Source organism: Aegilops tauschii, chromosome 1 (assembly GCF_002575655.3).
Source record: "Aegilops tauschii subsp. strangulata cultivar AL8/78 chromosome 1, Aet v6.0, whole genome shotgun sequence".
NCBI lineage: Eukaryota > Viridiplantae > Streptophyta > Magnoliopsida > Poales > Poaceae > Aegilops > Aegilops tauschii.
Window position 1 is genome coordinate 14,201,975 of NC_053035.3, and position 19,236 is coordinate 14,221,210.

Sequence of the window (19,236 nt, forward strand, 5' to 3'; positions counted from 1 at the left end):
GTTGCGAACATCTTAAATGGGCCGGCTTCGTATGCTAGCGGCCGATCACATGATAAGCGATACATATCATTTGTGACATATCAATTGCGGTGACAATCATCCCTCTACTATAACGGGCTTCTAGTTGCTTGCGAGCAAGGAAGTACACACTGACACGATCCCAATATCCAGACATTGGTTTCTCAACACTGGTGATCAGCTCAATACCAATTTTCTTCTTCCAAGATTCACATAAAAAATTGTCTTCTTGGGTAGTGTAGTTTCCATTTCTTCCCTTTGGAGTTGCTTCAAGAAAACCCTCCTCTTCCATGTCAAGATGGGCTTCATCTTGCGTTTCATATTCTTAACAGACAAACTCTTGAGACGCAACATTTGTGTATTCCCAAAATGTTTGATCACTACATTATATACACGGGCATCACATCTCAATTGCATACATATACAATCTCATGACAAGGAATGAAAAAAATTGGAGTCCATTTTTATCTTTTTACGTTTCAGTCATTCCGTCAAAGATGTTGGGGGATGGCAGAGGCTATGGCAACCGGTGACAACCGCTCCACCACATGCGGTGGTGGGAAGTCAGGGGAAGAGGCCCTTGGCTATTCGGGAGTTGCTACTATCGTCATGGAAGGTTTCGATGGCGGCAGGGGGGGGGCAACCTTCTTCTTCTTGTTCCAGCTAGAAAGTCACTGCTGACGGATCCCGCACCAGCCTCTTCCTAGAAGTGGCGGTGGACGTGTGTGGCTTTGGGGAGCCTTGGTGGCAACTGTGTGATCGTAGCATCCCCACCAACCATGACGGGTGGACTGGCTTTAGCTTGTTGCCACCGTGGGTGGGAACCACGACAAGGACCACTGTGGGTCCAGCATTGAGTCCGGCGGGGATATCGGGGTGGCGTTCCATGGCGAATTGGTGGCCTACAGTTGGATCGGCTGGGGGCGGTGGGGCAATGGGAAACTTCCACGAGGCGGTTGGGAGTGCGCCGAACAATTTGGGTTTTTGCAGCTCCCGCACGGGTGTTGCAATATGCAACACTTTGGGCTACCCAATTTTTTTACATCACTATTTTGCATGTAGGGCATATGTTGGAGCATCATTTTTTACCCAAAGTGATGTAAATTGCAATCTTTTTTTTTTATCACGGTGACGTTTTTCATCGTTTATTGGAGATGCTCTTACGGCTTTTCGCTTCGTCTGGGTGATGTGGTCGGGATGCGTCTTGATGTGCTTTTCATGCAAGTACACCTTGCGAGAGGGGCGGTTGAGTCGATGGTGTCTACTGTCTGAGCTCATAGTCCCATTGCTTGTCGTTGTATATTCATACACAAGATTGGAAGCATTAGGGTGGACTCATTTGGCGACGACAGATTTGACACAACCATTGTTCTCAGGGGTGATGGTGTTGATGAAGACAACATCTGATGCTACCCCATGGACCCTGCTTGGTAGTATGTTGCCTCTGACGAGCATATGTACCTAGGGTAGGGTAATAGGCCTGACCTAGACAACCTATCCAAGGACATCACCTTAAGGACAAGGGTATTCAAAGGACAGCGGCATCCACTCGACTAGAAACATTCCACTCGGATAAGCTGGTGTCATTCGACCAATATGTATTCACTCGACCAGACGAGAAACCACTCGGAGAACAGAAGATCTAGAGTAACCTAGGATGGCAACGGTCGGACGTTCACTCTGTAGTCTTAATGATCATTTATGTATCTTTACTATTGGCGTTACCAGTAACGCCCTATCTTTATGTACATTGAATCCCTTGTAACGTGGGCTGGCTGGGGTCCTGGCGCACTCTATATAAGCCACCCCCACCACTGGCACAAGGGTTCGCACCCCCTGTAACTTCACGCATAATCCAATCGACCAAGCCTCCGGGCACCGAGACGTAGGGCTGTTACTTCCTCCGAGAAGGGCCTGAACTCGTAAACCTTGCGTGCACAACCTCATCGTAGCTAGGATCTTGCCTCCTCATACCTACCCCCATTCTACTGTCAGACTTAGAACCACGACAGCTTCCATTGTGCTGATGTAGTCAGAATAGGTCACGGAGAATCAATAGTAGACTGTAGCGTAGTACACTAGATAGTTGGGGTTATACCGCATACCGTTGGTAGTGCCCCCGACCTAATCATCTTCTCCCATGAAGAAGACATCAACGTTGACGTCGATGTTGTTTCCTTGATCCAATCCGATATCGTGAAGGTCCCCATGACCGGCGCCAAATATCTATGGTGTTTCGTAAAGTACCAGAACATTAGTACAATGACAACATGGATTTATATGACAGTGGGATGTAGCTTCAAGTTATTGAATGGACACACTCACCGCACGGACAAAAAACTAGGAAAACACCGACAACAGGGATCAAACCTGCGCCTAGCAGGTAAGCAACCACGCACACTACATAACCTCCAATGAAGTAAATTGTACGTGCATTCACCTTTATGAAAATACTACATCGTCTCAAATTACTCGTCGCAGAAATGGATAAAGTAATTTTGGGACGGAGGGAGTATATATAATAGCAATGAGAAAAATGCATCCTTAACATTTTATTTCCTCATGCGAATCATAAAAGGAAAAAAGGATTACTGGAGGGGAACATTCGCAGGGATAAAAAATGATGTATCTAAAACAAAAATACATCTACATACATCAATTTTCGCGACAAGTAATTCCAAATGAAGGGAATATATAATAGCAATGCGAAAAATACATCCTTAACAATTTTATTTTACATAAGAGGAACACTGGCAAGGAAAAAAGAAGGAGAAAAAACGTCGACAGCAGGGATCGAACCTGCGCGGGCGTAGACCAACAGATTTCAAGTCTGTCTCCTTAACCACTCGGACATATCGACCACTGTGTGCTAATTTGCTTCCCTGCCTTGATAAAAGTAGCACCTGTCAGTGACCAGATTTGTATGGTTCAGTTTTCAAGCCTTCACAGAAGGAGGACGTGTCATTCGTCTAGAATCATCAGTCAGGCGCTGAGATTTATTAGTTTTCAAATATTGTAGAGCGTGATTAGTGACGGATACACGATATTTTAGCACGTGCATTTCGTTTTTAGCGATTTTGCTTAAATTACAATGTTTTTACTTTCTCCGCCTGACCAAATGATGTGCACGGTTTCCATGTATCAACTAATTTGGGTCTTTTAGCATACTGAATTTCAGAGCAATTTAGAACTTTGCTCGATTACTTACTTTCCTTAGCACACATTAAAGGGATTCGTATCTTTGTAGCTTTGTTCGAGATACATTAATCCATCAGATCACTTGTTCTATGTATTTTGACAGGATACACGATATTTTAGCACGTGCATTTCATTTTTCGCGATTTTGCATATATTACAATGTTTTTACTTTCTCCGCCTGACCAAATGATGTGCACGGTTTCCATGTATCAACTAATTTGGGGCTCTTAGCATACTGAATTTCAGAGCAATTTAGAACTTTGCTCGATCACTTACTTTCCTTAGCACACATTAAGGGGATTCGTATCTTTGTAGCTTTGTTCGAGATACATTAATCCATCAGATCACTTGTTCTATGTATTTTGACAGGATACACGATATTTTAGCACGTGCATTTCATTTTTCGCGATTTTGCTTATATTACAATGTTTTTACTTTCTCCGCCTGACCAAACGATGTGCACGGTTTCCATGTGTCATCTAATTTGGGGCTCTTAGCAAGTTAGCATACTGAATTTCAGAGCAATTTAGAACTTTGCTCGATCACTTACTTTCCTTGGCACACATTAAGGGGATTCGTATCTTTGTAGCTTTTGTTTGAGTACACATTAATCCAGTAGATCCCTTACTGTATGGATTTCAGAGCATTACCTTTGAATAATAACCTTTTCTTCAGAGCACTACCTTTGAATTATAACTTTTTCTTCTGAAGAACAAATAACCTTTTGCTTCGCATACCTGGATGTAAATGAACGCTCGTTGATAAGTGATAACTATAAGACTCGGAAAAGGAAAGAAGTGCTCGTTCTTTTCACAAAGCTGCATTGCTAAATGTAAATGAATGTTCATTGATAACTGTATAAGACTAGGAAAAGGAAAAGAAGTGCCCGTTCTTTTCACAAAGCTGCATTGCCAAATGCAAACGAGTGCTCGTTGTCTCACTGATGACTATAGAGTCTAAAAGCAAATGTAGTGCCCATTCTTTTCACAAAGCCGCCAAGATACAAAATGGCTATTGGTTCATCTTCACAAGAAAAGAAAAAACCTTAAAACCTGAAGATTTCATTTGGCTCTAGGTCTCAATATATTTTATGACTTGGAAGATAAAAGAATACCTTATCATGTGGATTTCTTGTTTCCTTTCCCAAATGCTAATTAGGTCATCAAGAGGTCACAAAAATGGAGGGGAAACCTATTCAGATAGGCAGACACATAGCAACAGCCAACCATTGTCACAATAATGTTTTTCTTAAATTTCTTTCTTTTAATTGTAGTTATTTTATCAGTTCAGTGCCTATGTTTAAGAGTATAGGATCTTACTTTCCGGTCATTGCTCCCTACGGGAGGATGTACTATGTGAAAAAAAATGAATGTTAGGATGACATGCTGGTAAGCAGTACCAAATGGCAACGAACTTGGTGCGTGTATGTCTTCGACACAAAAAATTTCATGCCTTGAGTTTTGGTGTATATCTGAATCTGACACTTTCATTGCTTGTAGTCGTCGCCAGGTCATCAACGCACGTTACTTGTATGTTCTTTGTACTGCTTTGACAGTTGGTGAGCAAATCACAAGTTTTGTCGAAAAAAAAGAAGAAGAGTAGACTCTATGCTCTCGTAATTTATCAACTATGTTGTTTTGGCGTATTGCGACACTTTTCTTTTTCAAACTTTCACTTAAGGTACCATGTTCATAGTTGACCGAATGCATCGTTCACACAACAATCAAAATGTTCCTTGCTCCCACGAGAACCTGGCCCTTGATTCAGAACACTCTCGGTTCCTGTGATTTTGCACGACTCTTCATCACTCATAAGAGCAGAGCAATATCACCAGTATGATTCTTGACCGGTTGAGTTGACGATTTTCTTTCACTATCGGTACCATATCAAAAGCACATAAATGAGCTGCTCAGCATTACAGAAAAGAAAGGTTTCTCGTATGAAGCTGTATGAAGCTGTTATGTCCTCTTAGTTGGGGTAGGTCCCTCCTTCTCCTTATCTCGGACCAAAACTTCGGGAAGCAGGGTGATATCTTCTGTTTTCTTCCGTCCAGGATTATTTTTTAGACTTTAAAGTACTGTATCACGTGCATTACGAGATGTCGCTGTTTGTTGTGAATTTGTGACCCCTCGTGGCGTATCGTTGTCGTGACTGCATACTCAAATTTTCGACTCGCGTTCATCTAGGATTAAACATTGTAATAAAATAATAACGCAGCTGTTGTCACTTAAGGTACCATGTTCATAGTTGACCGAATGCATCGTTCACACAACAATCAAAATGTTCCTTGCTCCCACGAGAACCTGGCCCTTGATTCAGAACACTCTCGGTTCCTGTGATTTTGCACGACTCTTCATCACTCATAAGAGCAGAGCAATATCACCAGTATGATTCTTGACCGGTTGAGTTGACGATTTTCTTTCACTATCGGTACCATATCAAAAGCACATAAATGAGCTGCTCAGCATTACAGAAAAGAAAGGTTTCTCGTATGAAGCTGTATGAAGCTGTTATGTCCTCTTAGTTGGGGTAGGTCCCTCCTTCTCCTTATCTCGGACCAAAACTTCGGGAAGCAGGGTGATATCTTCTGTTTTCTTCCGTCCAGGATTATTTTTTAGACTTTAAAGTACTGTATCACGTGCATTACGAGATGTCGCTGTTTGTTGTGAATTTGTGACCCCTCGTGGCGTATCGTTGTCGTGACTGCATACTCAAATTTTCGACTCGCGTTCATCTAGGATTAAACATTGTAATAAAATAATAACGCAGCTGTTGTCACTTAAGGTACCATGTTCATAGTTGACCGAATGCATCGTTCACACAACAATCAAAATGTTCCTTGCTCCCACGAGAACCTGGCCCTTGATTCAGAACACTCTCGGTTCCTGTGATTTTGCACGACTCTTCATCACTCATAAGAGCAGAGCAATATCACCAGTATGATTCTTGACCGGTTGAGTTGACGATTTTCTTTCACTATCGGTACCATATCAAAAGCACATAAATGAGCTGCTCAGCATTACAGAAAAGAAAGGTTTCTCGTATGAAGCTGTATGAAGCTGTTATGTCCTCTTAGTTGGGGTAGGTCCCTCCTTCTCCTTATCTCGGACCAAAACTTCGGGAAGCAGGGTGATATCTTCTGTTTTCTTCCGTCCAGGATTATTTTTTAGACTTTAAAGTACTGTATCACGTGCATTACGAGATGTCGCTGTTTGTTGTGAATTTGTGACCCCTCGTGGCGTATCGTTGTCGTGACTGCATACTCAAATTTTCGACTCGCGTTCATCTAGGATTAAACATTGTAATAAAATAATAACGCAGCTGTTGTCACTTAAGGTACCATGTTCATAGTTGACCGAATGCATCGTTCACACAACAATCAAAATGTTCCTTGCTCCCACGAGAACCTGGCCCTTGATTCAGAACACTCTCGGTTCCTGTGATTTTGCACGACTCTTCATCACTCATAAGAGCAGAGCAATATCACCAGTATGATTCTTGACCGGTTGAGTTGACGATTTTCTTTCACTATCGGTACCATATCAAAAGCACATAAATGAGCTGCTCAGCATTACAGAAAAGAAAGGTTTCTCGTATGAAGCTGTATGAAGCTGTTATGTCCTCTTAGTTGGGGTAGGTCCCTCCTTCTCCTTATCTCGGACCAAAACTTCGGGAAGCAGGGTGATATCTTCTGTTTTCTTCCGTCCAGGATTATTTTTTACACTTTAAAGTAATGTATCACGTGCATTACGAGATGTCGCTGTTTGTTGTGAATTTGTGACCCCTCGTGGCGTATCGTTGTCGTGACTGCAAACTCAAATTTTCGACTCGCGTTCATCTAGGATTAAACATTGTAATAAAATAATAACGCAGCTGTTGTCACTTAAGGTACCATGTTCATAGTTGACCGAATGCATCGTTCACACAACAATCAAAATGTTCCTTGCTCCCACGAGAACCTGGCCCTTGATTCAGAACACTCTCGGTTCCTGTGATTTTGCACGACTCTTCATCACTCATAAGAGCAGAGCAATATCACCAGTATGATTCTTGACCGGTTGAGTTGACGATTTTCTTTCACTATCGGTACCATATCAAAAGCACATAAATGAGCTGCTCAGCATTACAGAAAAGAAAGGTTTCTCGTATGAAGCTGTATGAAGCTGTTATGTCCTCTTAGTTGGGGTAGGTCCCTCCTTCTCCTTATCTCGGACCAAAACTTCGGGAAGCAGGGTGATATCTTCTGTTTTCTTCCGTCCAGGATTATTTTTTAGACTTTAAAGTACTGTATCACGTGCATTACGAGATGTCGCTGTTTGTTGTGAATTTGTGACCCCTCGTGGCGTATCGTTGTCGTGACTGCATACTCAAATTTTCGACTCGCGTTCATCTAGGATTAAACATTGTAATAAAATAATAACGCAGCTGTTGTCACTTAAGGTACCATGTTCATAGTTGACCGAATGCATCGTTCACACAACAATCAAAATGTTCCTTGCTCCCACGAGAACCTGGCCCTTGATTCAGAACACTCTCGGTTCCTGTGATTTTGCACGACTCTTCATCACTCATAAGAGCAGAGCAATATCACCAGTATGATTCTTGACCGGTTGAGTTGACGATTTTCTTTCACTATCGGTACCGTATCAAAAGCACATAAATGAGCTGCTCAGCATTACAGAAAAGAAAGGTTTCTCGTATGAAGCTGTATGAAGCTGTTATGTCCTCTTAGTTGGGGTAGGTCCCTCCTTCTCCTTATCTCGGACCAAAACTTCGGGAAGCAGGGTGATATCTTCTGTTTTCTTCCGTCCAGGATTATTTTTTAGACTTTAAAGTACTGTATCACGTGCATTACGAGATGTCGCTGTTTGTTGTGAATTTGTGACCCCTCGTGGCGTATCGTTGTCGTGACTGCATACTCAAATTTTCGACTCGCGTTCATCTAGGATTAAACATTGTAATAAAATAATAACGCAGCTGTTGTCACTTAAGGTACCATGTTCATAGTTGACCGAATGCATCGTTCACACAACAATCAAAATGTTCCTTGCTCCCACGAGAACCTGGCCCTTGATTCAGAACACTCTCGGTTCCTGTGATTTTGCACGACTCTTCATCACTCATAAGAGCAGAGCAATATCACCAGTATGATTCTTGACCGGTTGAGTGGACGATTTTCTTTCACTATCGGTACCATATCAAAAGCACATAAATGAGCTGCTCAGCATTACAGAAAAGAAAGGTTTCTCGTATGAAGCTGTATGAAGCTGTTATGTCCTCTTAGTTGGGGTAGGTCCCTCCTTCTCCTTATCTCGGACCAAAACTTCGGGAAGCAGGGTGATATCTTCTGTTTTCTTCCGTCCAGGATTATTTTTTAGACTTTAAAGTACTGTATCACGTGCATTAAGAGATGTCGCTGTTTGTTGTGAATTTGTGACCCCTCGTGGCGTATCGTTGTCGTGACTGCATACTCAAATTTTCGACTCGCGTTCATCTAGGATTAAACATTGTAATAAAATAATAACGCAGCTGTTGTCACTTAAGGTACCATGTTCATAGTTGACCGAATGCATCGTTCACACAACAATCAAAATGTTCCTTGCTCCCACGAGAACCTGGCCCTTGATTCAGAACACTCTCGGTTCCTGTGATTTTGCACGACTCTTCATCACTCATAAGAGCAGAGCAATATCACCATTATGATTCTTGACCGGTTGAGTTGACGATTTTCTTTCACTATCGGTACCATATCAAAAGCACATAAATGAGCTGCTCAGCATTACAGAAAAGAAAGGTTTCTCGTATGAAGCTGTATGAAGCTGTTATGTCCTCTTAGTTGGGGTAGGTCCCTCCTTCTCCTTATCTCGGACCAAAACTTCGGGAAGCAGGGTGATATCTTCTGTTTTCTTCCGTCCAGGATTATTTTTTAGACTTTAAAGTACTGTATCACGTGCATTACGAGATGTCGCTGTTTGTTGTGAATTTGTGACCCCTCGTGGCGTATCGTTGTCGTGACTGCATACTCAAATTTTCGACTCGCGTTCATCTAGGATTAAACATTGTAATAAAATAATAACGCAGCTGTTGTCACTTAAGGTACCATGTTCATAGTTGACCGAATGCATCGTTCACACAACAATCAAAATGTTCCTTGCTCCCACGAGAACCTGGCCCTTGATTCAGAACACTCTCGGTTCCTGTGATTTTGCACGACTCTTCATCACTCATAAGAGCAGAGCAATATCACCAGTATGATTCTTGACCGGTTGAGTTGACGATTTTCTTTCACTATCGGTACCATATCAAAAGCACATAAATGAGCTGCTCAGCATTACAGAAAAGAAAGGTTTCTCGTATGAAGCTGTATGAAGCTGTTATGTCCTCTTAGTTGGGGTAGGTCCCTCCTTCTCCTTATCTCGGACCAAAACTTCGGGAAGCAGGGTGATATCTTCTGTTTTCTTCCGTCCAGGATTATTTTTTAGACTTTAAAGTACTGTATCACGTGCATTACGAGATGTCGCTGTTTGTTGTGAATTTGTGACCCCTCGTGGCGTATCGTTGTCGTGACTGCATACTCAAATTTTCGACTCGCGTTCATCTAGGATTAAACATTGTAATAAAATAATAACGCAGCTGTTGTCACTTAAGGTACCATGTTCATAGTTGACCGAATGCATCGTTCACACAACAATCAAAATGTTCCTTGCTCCCACGAGAACCTGGCCCTTGATTCAGAACACTCTCGGTTCCTGTGATTTTGCACGACTCTTCATCACTCATAAGAGCAGAGCAATATCACCATTATGATTCTTGACCGGTTGAGTTGACGATTTTCTTTCACTATCGGTACCATATCAAAAGCACATAAATGAGCTGCTCAGCATTACAGAAAAGAAAGGTTTCTCGTATGAAGCTGTATGAAGCTGTTATGTCCTCTTAGTTGGGGTAGGTCCCTCCTTCTCCTTATCTCGGACCAAAACTTCGGGAAGCAGGGTGATATCTTCTGTTTTCTTCCGTCCAGGATTATTTTTTAGACTTTAAAGTACTGTATCACGTGCATTACGAGATGTCGCTGTTTGTTGTGAATTTGTGACCCCTCGTGGCGTATCTTTGTCGTGACTGCATACTCAAATTTTCGACTCGCGTTCATCTAGGATTAAACATTGTAATAAAATAATAACGCAGCTGTTGTCACTTAAGGTACCATGTTCATAGTTGACCGAATGCATCGTTCACACAACAATCAAAATGTTCCTTGCTCCCACGAGAACCTGGCCCTTGATTCAGAACACTCTCGGTTCCTGTGATTTTGCACGACTCTTCATCACTCATAAGAGCAGAGCAATATCACCAGTATGATTCTTGACCGGTTGAGTTGACGATTTTCTTTCACTATCGGTACCGTATCAAAAGCACATAAATGAGCTGCTCAGCATTACAGAAAAGAAAGGTTTCTCGTATGAAGCTGTATGAAGCTGTTATGTCCTCTTAGTTGGGGTAGGTCCCTCCTTCTCCTTATCTCGGACCAAAACTTCGGGAAGCAGGGTGATATCTTCTGTTTTCTTCCGTCCAGGATTATTTTTTAGACTTTAAAGTACTGTATCACGTGCATTACGAGATGTCGCTGTTTGTTGTGAATTTGTGACCCCTCGTGGCGTACCGTTGTCGTGACTGCATACTCAAATTTTCGACTCGCGTTCATCTAGGATTAAACATTGTAATAAAATAATAACGCAGCTGTTGTCACTTAAGGTACCATGTTCATAGTTGACCGAATGCATCGTTCACACAACAATCAAAATGTTCCTTGCTCCCACGAGAACCTGGCCCTTGATTCAGAACACTCTCGGTTCCTGTGATTTTGCACGACTCTTCATCACTCATAAGAGCAGAGCAATATCACCAGTATGATTCTTGACCGGTTGAGTGGACGATTTTCTTTCACTATCGGTACCATATCAAAAGCACATAAATGAGCTGCTCAGCATTACAGAAAAGAAAGGTTTCTCGTATGAAGCTGTATGAAGCTGTTAGTTCCTCTTAGTTGGGGTAGATCCCTCCTTCTCCTTATCTCGGACCAAAACTTCGGGAAGCAGGGTGATATCTTCTGTTTTCTTCCGTCCAGGATTATTTTTTAGACTTTAAAGTACTGTATCACGTGCATTACGAGATGTCGCTGTTTGTTGTGAATTTGTGACCCCTCGTGGCGTATCGTTGTCGTGACTGCATACTCAAATTTTCGACTCGCGTTCATCTAGGATTAAACATTGTAATAAAATAATAACGCAGCTGTTGTCACTCAAGGTACCATGTTCATAGTTGACCGAATGCATCGTTCACACAACAATCAAAATGTTCCTTGCTCCCACGAGAACCTGGCCCTTGATTCAGAACACTCTCGGTTCCTGTGATTTTGCACGACTCTTCATCACTCATAAGAGCAGAGCAATATCACCAGTATGATTCTTGACCGGTTGAGTTGACGATTTTCTTTCACTATCGGTACCATATCAAAAGCACATAAATGAGCTGCTCAGCATTACAGAAAAGAAAGGTTTCTCGTATGAAGCTGTATGAAGCTGTTATGTCCTCTTAGTTGGGGTAGATCCCTCCTTCTCCTTATCTCGGACCAAAACTTCGGGAAGCAGGGTGAAATCTTCTGTTTTCTTCCGTGCAGGATTATTTTTTAGACTTTAAAGTACTGTATCACGTGCATTACGAGATGTCGCTGTTTGTTGTGAATTTGTGACCCCTCGTGGCGTATCGTTGTCGTGACTGCATACTCAAATTTTCGACTCGCGTTCATCTAGGATTAAACATTGTAATAAAATAATAACGCAGCTGTTGTCACTCAAGGTACCATGTTCATAGTTGACCGAATGCATCGTTCACACAACAATCAAAATGTTCCTTGCTCCCACGAGAACCTGGCCCTTGATTCAGAACACTCTCGGTTCCTGTGATTTTGCACGACTCTTCATCACTCATAAGAGCAGAGCAATATCACCAGTATGATTCTTGACCGGTTGAGTTGACGATTTTCTTTCACTATCGGTACCATATCAAAAGCACATAAATGAGCTGCTCAGCATTACAGAAAAGAAAGGTTTCTCGTATGAAGCTGTTATGTCCTCTTAGTTGGGGTAGGTCCCTCCTTCTCCTTATCTCGGACCAAAACTTCGGGAAGCAGGGTGATATCTTCTGTTTTCTTCCGTCCAGGATTATTTTTTAGACTTTAAAGTACTGTATCACGTGCATTACGAGATGTCGCTGTTTGTTGTGAATTTGTGACCCCTCGTGGCGTATCGTTGTCGTGACTGCATACTCAAATTTTCGACTCGCGTTCATCTAGGATTAAACATTGTAATAAAATAATAACGCAGCTGTTGTCACTCAAGGTACCATGTTCATAGTTGACCGAATGCATCGTTCACACAACAATCAAAATGTTCCTTGCTCCCACGAGAACCTGGCCCTTGATTCAGAACACTCTCGGTTCCTGTGATTTTGCACGACTCTTCATCACTCATAAGAGCAGAGCAATATCACCAGTATGATTCTTGACCGGTTGAGTTGACGATTTTCTTTCACTATCGGTACCATATCAAAAGCACATAAATGAGCTGCTCAGCATTACAGAAAAGAAAGGTTTCTCGTATGAAGCTGTTATGTCCTCTTAGTTGGGGTAGGTCCCTCCTTCTCCTTATCTCGGACCAAAACTTCGGGAAGCAGGGTGATATCTTCTGTTTTCTTCCGTCCAGGATTATTTTTTAGACTTTAAAGTACTGTATCACGTGCATTACGAGATGTCGCTGTTTGTTGTGAATTTGTGACCCCTCGTGGCGTATCGTTGTCGTGACTGCATACTCAAATTTTCGACTCGCGTTCATCTAGGATTAAACATTGTAATAAAATAATAACGCAGCTGTTGTCACTTAAGGTACCATGTTCATAGTTGACCGAATGCATCGTTCACACAACAATCAAAATGTTCCTTGCTCCCACGAGAACCTGGCCCTTGATTCAGAACACTCTCGGTTCCTGTGATTTTGCACGACTCTTCATCACTCATAAGAGCAGAGCAATATCACCAGTATGATTCTTGACCGGTTGAGTGGACGATTTTCTTTCACTATCGGTACCATATCAAAAGCACATAAATGAGCTGCTCAGCATTACAGAAAAGAAAGGTTTCTCGTATGAAGCTGTTATGTCCTCTTAGTTGGGGTAGGTCCCTCCTTCTCCTTATCTCGGACCAAAACTTCGGGAAGCAGGGTGATATCTTCTGTTTTCTTCCGTCCAGGATTATTTTTTAGACTTTAAAGTACTGTATCACGTGCATTACGAGATGTCGCTGTTTGTTGTGAATTTGTGACCCCTCGTGGCGTATCGTTGTCGTGACTGCATACTCAAATTTTCGACTCGCGTTCATCTAGGATTAAACATTGTAATAAAATAATAACGCAGCTGTTGTCACTTAAGGTACCATGTTCATAGTTGACCGAATGCATCGTTCACACAACAATCAAAATGTTCCTTGCTCCCACGAGAACCTGGCCCTTGATTCAGAACACTCTCGGTTCCTGTGATTTTGCACGACTCTTCATCACTCATAAGAGCAGAGCAATATCACCAGTATGATTCTTGACCGGTTGAGTGGACGATTTTCTTTCACTATCGGTACCATATCAAAAGCACATAAATGAGCTGCTCAGCATTACAGAAAAGAAAGGTTTCTCGTATGAAGCTGTATGAAGCTGTTATGTCCTCTTAGTTGGGGTAGGTCCCTCCTTCTCCTTATCTCGGACCAAAACTTCGGGAAGCAGGGTGATATCTTCTGTTTTCTTCCGTCCAGGATTATTTTTTAGACTTTAAAGTACTGTATCACGTGCATTACGAGATGTCGCTGTTTGTTGTGAATTTCTGACCCCTCGTGGTGTATCGTTGTCGTGACTGCATACTCAAATTTTCGACTCGCGTTCATCTAGGATTAAACATTGTAATAAACTAATAACGCAGCTGTTGTCACTCAAGGTACCATGTTCATAGTTGACCGAATGCATCGTTCACACAACAATCAAAATGTTCCTTGCTCCCACGAGAACCTGGCCCTTGATTCAGAACACTCTCGGTTCCTGTGATTTTGCACGACTCTTCATCACTCATAAGAGCAGAGCAATATCACCAGTATGATTCTTGACCGGTTGAGTTGACGATTTTCTTTCACTATCGGTACCATATCAAAAGCACATAAATGAGCTGCTCAGCATTACAGAAAAGAAAGGTTTCTCGTATGAAGCTGTTATGTCCTCTTAGTTGGGGTAGGTCCCTCCTTCTCCTTATCTCGGACCAAAACTTCGGGAAGCAGGGTGATATCTTCTGTTTTCTTCCGTCCAGGATTATTTTTTAGACTTTAAAGTACTGTATCACGTGCATTACGAGATGTCGCTGTTTGTTGTGAATTTGTGACCCCTCGTGGCGTATCGTTGTCGTGACTGCATACTCAAATTTTCGACTCGCGTTCATCTAGGATTAAACATTGTAATAAAATAATAACGCAGCTGTTGTCACTTAAGGTACCATGTTCATAGTTGACCGAATGCATCGTTCACACAACAATCAAAATGTTCCTTGCTCCCACGAGAACCTGGCCCTTGATTCAGAACACTCTCGGTTCCTGTGATTTTGCACGACTCTTCATCACTCATAAGAGCAGAGCAATATCACCAGTATGATTCTTGACCGGTTGAGTGGACGATTTTCTTTCACTATCGGTACCATATCAAAAGCACATAAATGAGCTGCTCAGCATTACAGAAAAGAAAGGTTTCTCGTATGAAGCTGTATGAAGCTGTTATGTCCTCTTAGTTGGGGTAGGTCCCTCCTTCTCCTTATCTCGGACCAAAACTTCGGGAAGCAGGGTGATATCTTCTGTTTTCTTCCGTCCAGGATTATTTTTTAGACTTTAAAGTACTGTATCACGTGCATTACGAGATGTCGCTGTTTGTTGTGAATTTGTGACCCCTCGTGGCGTCTCGTTGTCGTGACTGCATACTCAAATTTTCGACTCGCGTTCATCTAGGATTAAACATTGTAATAAAATAATAACGCAGCTGTTGTCACTCAAGGTACCATGTTCATAGTTGACCGAATGCATCGTTCACACAACAATCAAAATGTTCCTTGCTCCCACGAGAACCTGGCCCTTGATTCAGAACACTCTCGGTTCCTGTGATTTTGCACGACTCTTCATCACTCATAAGAGCAGAGCAATATCACCAGTATGATTCTTGACCGGTTGAGTTGACGATTTTCTTTCACTATCGGTACCATATCAAAAGCACATAAATGAGCTGCTCAACATTACAGAAAAGAAAGGTTTCTCGTATGAAGCTGTTATGTCCTCTTAGTTGGGGTAGGTCCCTCCTTCTCCTTATCTCGGACCAAAACTTCGGGAAGCAGGGTGATATCTTCTGTTTTCTTCCGTCCAGGATTATTTTTTAGACTTTAAAGTACTGTATCACGTGCATTACGAGATGTCGCTGTTTGTTGTGAATTTGTGACCCCTCGTGGCGTATCGTTGTCGTGACTGCATACTCAAATTTTCGACTCGCGTTCATCTAGGATTAAACATTGTAATAAAATAATAACGCAGCTGTTGTCACTCAAGGTACCATGTTCATAGTTGACCGAATGCATCGTTCACACAACAATCAAAATGTTCCTTGCTCCCACGAGAACCTGGCCCTTGATTCAGAACACTCTCGGTTCCTGTGATTTTGCACGACTCTTCATCACTCATAAGAGCAGAGCAATATCACCAGTATGATTCTTGACCGGTTGAGTTGACGATTTTCTTTCACTATCGGTACCATATCAAAAGCACATAAATGAGCTGCTCAGCATTACAGAAAAGAAAGGTTTCTCGTATGAAGCTGTTATGTCCTCTTAGTTGGGGTAGGTCCCTCCTTCTCCTTATCTCGGACCAAAACTTCGGGAAGCAGGGTGATATCTTCTGTTTTCTTCCGTCCAGGATTATTTTTTAGACTTTAAAGTACTGTATCACGTGCATTACGAGATGTCGCTGTTTGTTGTGAATTTGTGACCCCTCGTGGCGTATCGTTGTCGTGACTGCATACTCAAATTTTCGACTCGCGTTCATCTAGGATTAAACATTGTAATAAAATAATAACGCAGCTGTTGTCACTTAAGGTACCATGTTCATAGTTGACCGAATGCATCGTTCACACAACAATCAAAATGTTCCTTGCTCCCACGAGAACCTGGCCCTTGATTCAGAACACTCTCGGTTCCTGTGATTTTGCACGACTCTTCATCACTCATAAGAGCAGAGCAATATCACCAGTATGATTCTTGACCGGTTGAGTGGACGATTTTCTTTCACTATCGGTACCATATCAAAAGCACATAAATGAGCTGCTCAGCATTACAGAAAAGAAAGGTTTCTCGTATGAAGCTGTATGAAGCTGTTATGTCCTCTTAGTTGGGGTAGGTCCCTCCTTCTCCTTATCTCGGACCAAAACTTCGGGAAGCAGGGTGATATCTTCTGTTTTCTTCCGTCCAGGATTATTTTTTAGACTTTAAAGTACTGTATCACGTGCATTACGAGATGTCGCTGTTTGTTGTGAATTTGTGACCCCTCGTGGCGTATCGTTGTCGTGACTGCATACTCAAATTTTCGACTCGCGTTCATCTAGGATTAAACATTGTAATAAAATAATAACGCAGCTGTTGTCACTTAAGGTACCATGTTCATAGTTGACCGAATGCATCGTTCACACAACAATCAAAATGTTCCTTGCTCCCACGAGAACCTGGCCCTTGATTCAGAACACTCTCGGTTCCTGTGATTTTGCACGACTCTTCATCACTCATAAGAGCAGAGCAATATCACCAGTATGATTCTTGACCGGTTGAGTTGACGATTTTCTTTCACTATCGGTACCATATCAAAAGCACATAAATGAGCTGCTCAGCATTACAGAAAAGAAAGGTTTCTCGTATGAAGCTGTATGAAGCTGTTATGTCCTCTTAGTTGGGGTAGGTCCCTCCTTCTCCTTATCTCGGACCAAAACTTCGGGAAGCAGGGTGATATCTTCTGTTTTCTTCCGTCCAGGATTATTTTTTAGACTTTAAAGTACTGTATCACGTGCATTACGAGATGTCGCTGTTTGTTGTGAATTTGTGACCCCTCGTGGCGTCTCGTTGTCGTGACTGCATACTCAAATTTTCGACTCGCGTTCATCTAGGATTAAACATTGTAATAAAATAATAACGCAGCTGTTGTCACTCAAGGTACCATGTTCATAGTTGACCGAATGCATCGTTCACACAACAATCAAAATGTTCCTTGCTCCCACGAGAACCTGGCCCTTGATTCAGAACACTCTCGGTTCCTGTGATTTTGCACGACTCTTCATCACTCATAAGAGCAGAGCAATATCACCAGTATGATTCTTGACCGGTTGAGTGGACGATTTTCTTTCACTATCGGTACCATATCAAAAGCACATAAATGAGCTGCTCAGCATTACAGAAAAGAAAGGTTTCTCGTATGAAGCTGTATGAAGCTGTTATGTCCTCTTAGTTGGGGTAGGTCCCTCCTTCTCCTTATCTCGGACCAAAACTTCGGGAAGCAGGGTGATATCTTCTGTTTTCTTCCGTCCAGGATTATTTTTTAGACTTTAAAGTACTGTATCACGTGCATTACGAGATGTCGCTGTTTGTTGTGAATTTGTGACCCCTCGTGGCGTATCGTTGTCGTGACTGCATACTCAAATTTTCGACTCGCGTTCATCTAGGATTAAACATTGTAATAAAATAATAACGCAGCTGTTGTCACTTAAGGTACCATGTTCATAGTTGACCGAATGCATCGTTCACACAACAATCAAAATGTTCCTTGCTCCCACGAGAACCTGGCCCTTGATTCAGAACACTCTCGGTTCCTGTGATTTTGCACGACTCTTCATCACTCATAAGAGCAGAGCAATATCACCAGTATGATTCTTGACCGGTTGAGTTGACGATTTTCTTTCACTATCGGTACCATATCAAAAGCACATAAATGAGCTGCTCAGCATTACAGAAAAGAAAGGTTTCTCGTATGAAGCTGTATGAAGCTGTTATGTCCTCTTAGTTGGGGTAGGTCCCTCCTTCTCCTTATCTCGGACCAAAACTTCGGGAAGCAGGGTGATATCTTCTGTTTTCTTCCGTCCAGGATTATTTTTTAGACTTTAAAGTACTGTATCACGTGCATTACGAGATGTCGCTGTTTGTTGTGAATTTGTGACCCCTCGTGGCGTATCGTTGTCGTGACTGCATACTCAAATTTTCGACTCGCGTTCATCTAGGATTAAACATTGTAATAAAATAATATCGCAGCTGTTGTCACTTAAGGTACCATGTTCATAGTTGACCGAATGCATCGTTCACACAACAATCAAAATGTTCCTTGCTCCCACGAGAACCTGGCCCTTGATTCAGAACACTCTCGGTTCCTGTGATTTTGCACGACTCTTCATCACTCATAAGAGCAGAGCAATATCACCAGTATGATTCTTGACCGGTTGAGTTGACGATTTTCTTTCACTATCGGTACCATATCAAAAGCACATAAATGAGCTGCTCAGCATTACAGGAAAGAAAGGTTTCTCGTATGAAGCTGTATGAAGCTGTTATGTCCTCTTAGTTGGGGTAGGTCCCTCCTTCTCCTTATCTCGGACCAGAACTTCGGGAAGCAGGGTGATATCTTCTGTTTTCTTCCGTCCAGGATTATTTTTTAGACTTTAAAGTACTGTATCACGTGCATTACGAGATGTCGCTGTTTGTTGTGAATTTGTGACCCCTCGTGGCGTATCGTTGTCGTGACTGCATACTCAAATTTTCGACTCGCGTTCATCTAGGATTAAACATTGTAATAAAATAATAACGCAGCTGTTGTCACTTAAGGTACCATGTTCATAGTTAGACCGAATGCATCGTTCACACAACAATCAA

The 19,236-nt window shown here is 42.2% G+C and overlaps 1 non-coding gene across 1 annotated transcript; it reads right to left on the reverse strand.

The window, feature by feature from the left end:
* Positions 1-2,796: 2,796 nt before the first annotated feature.
* TRNAS-UGA (transfer RNA serine (anticodon UGA)) lies at positions 2,797-2,878 on the reverse strand. Its single transcript has one exon. It is a non-coding gene; the product is annotated as a tRNA-Ser (tRNA).
* Between the last annotated feature and the right edge of the window lie 16,358 nt (positions 2,879-19,236).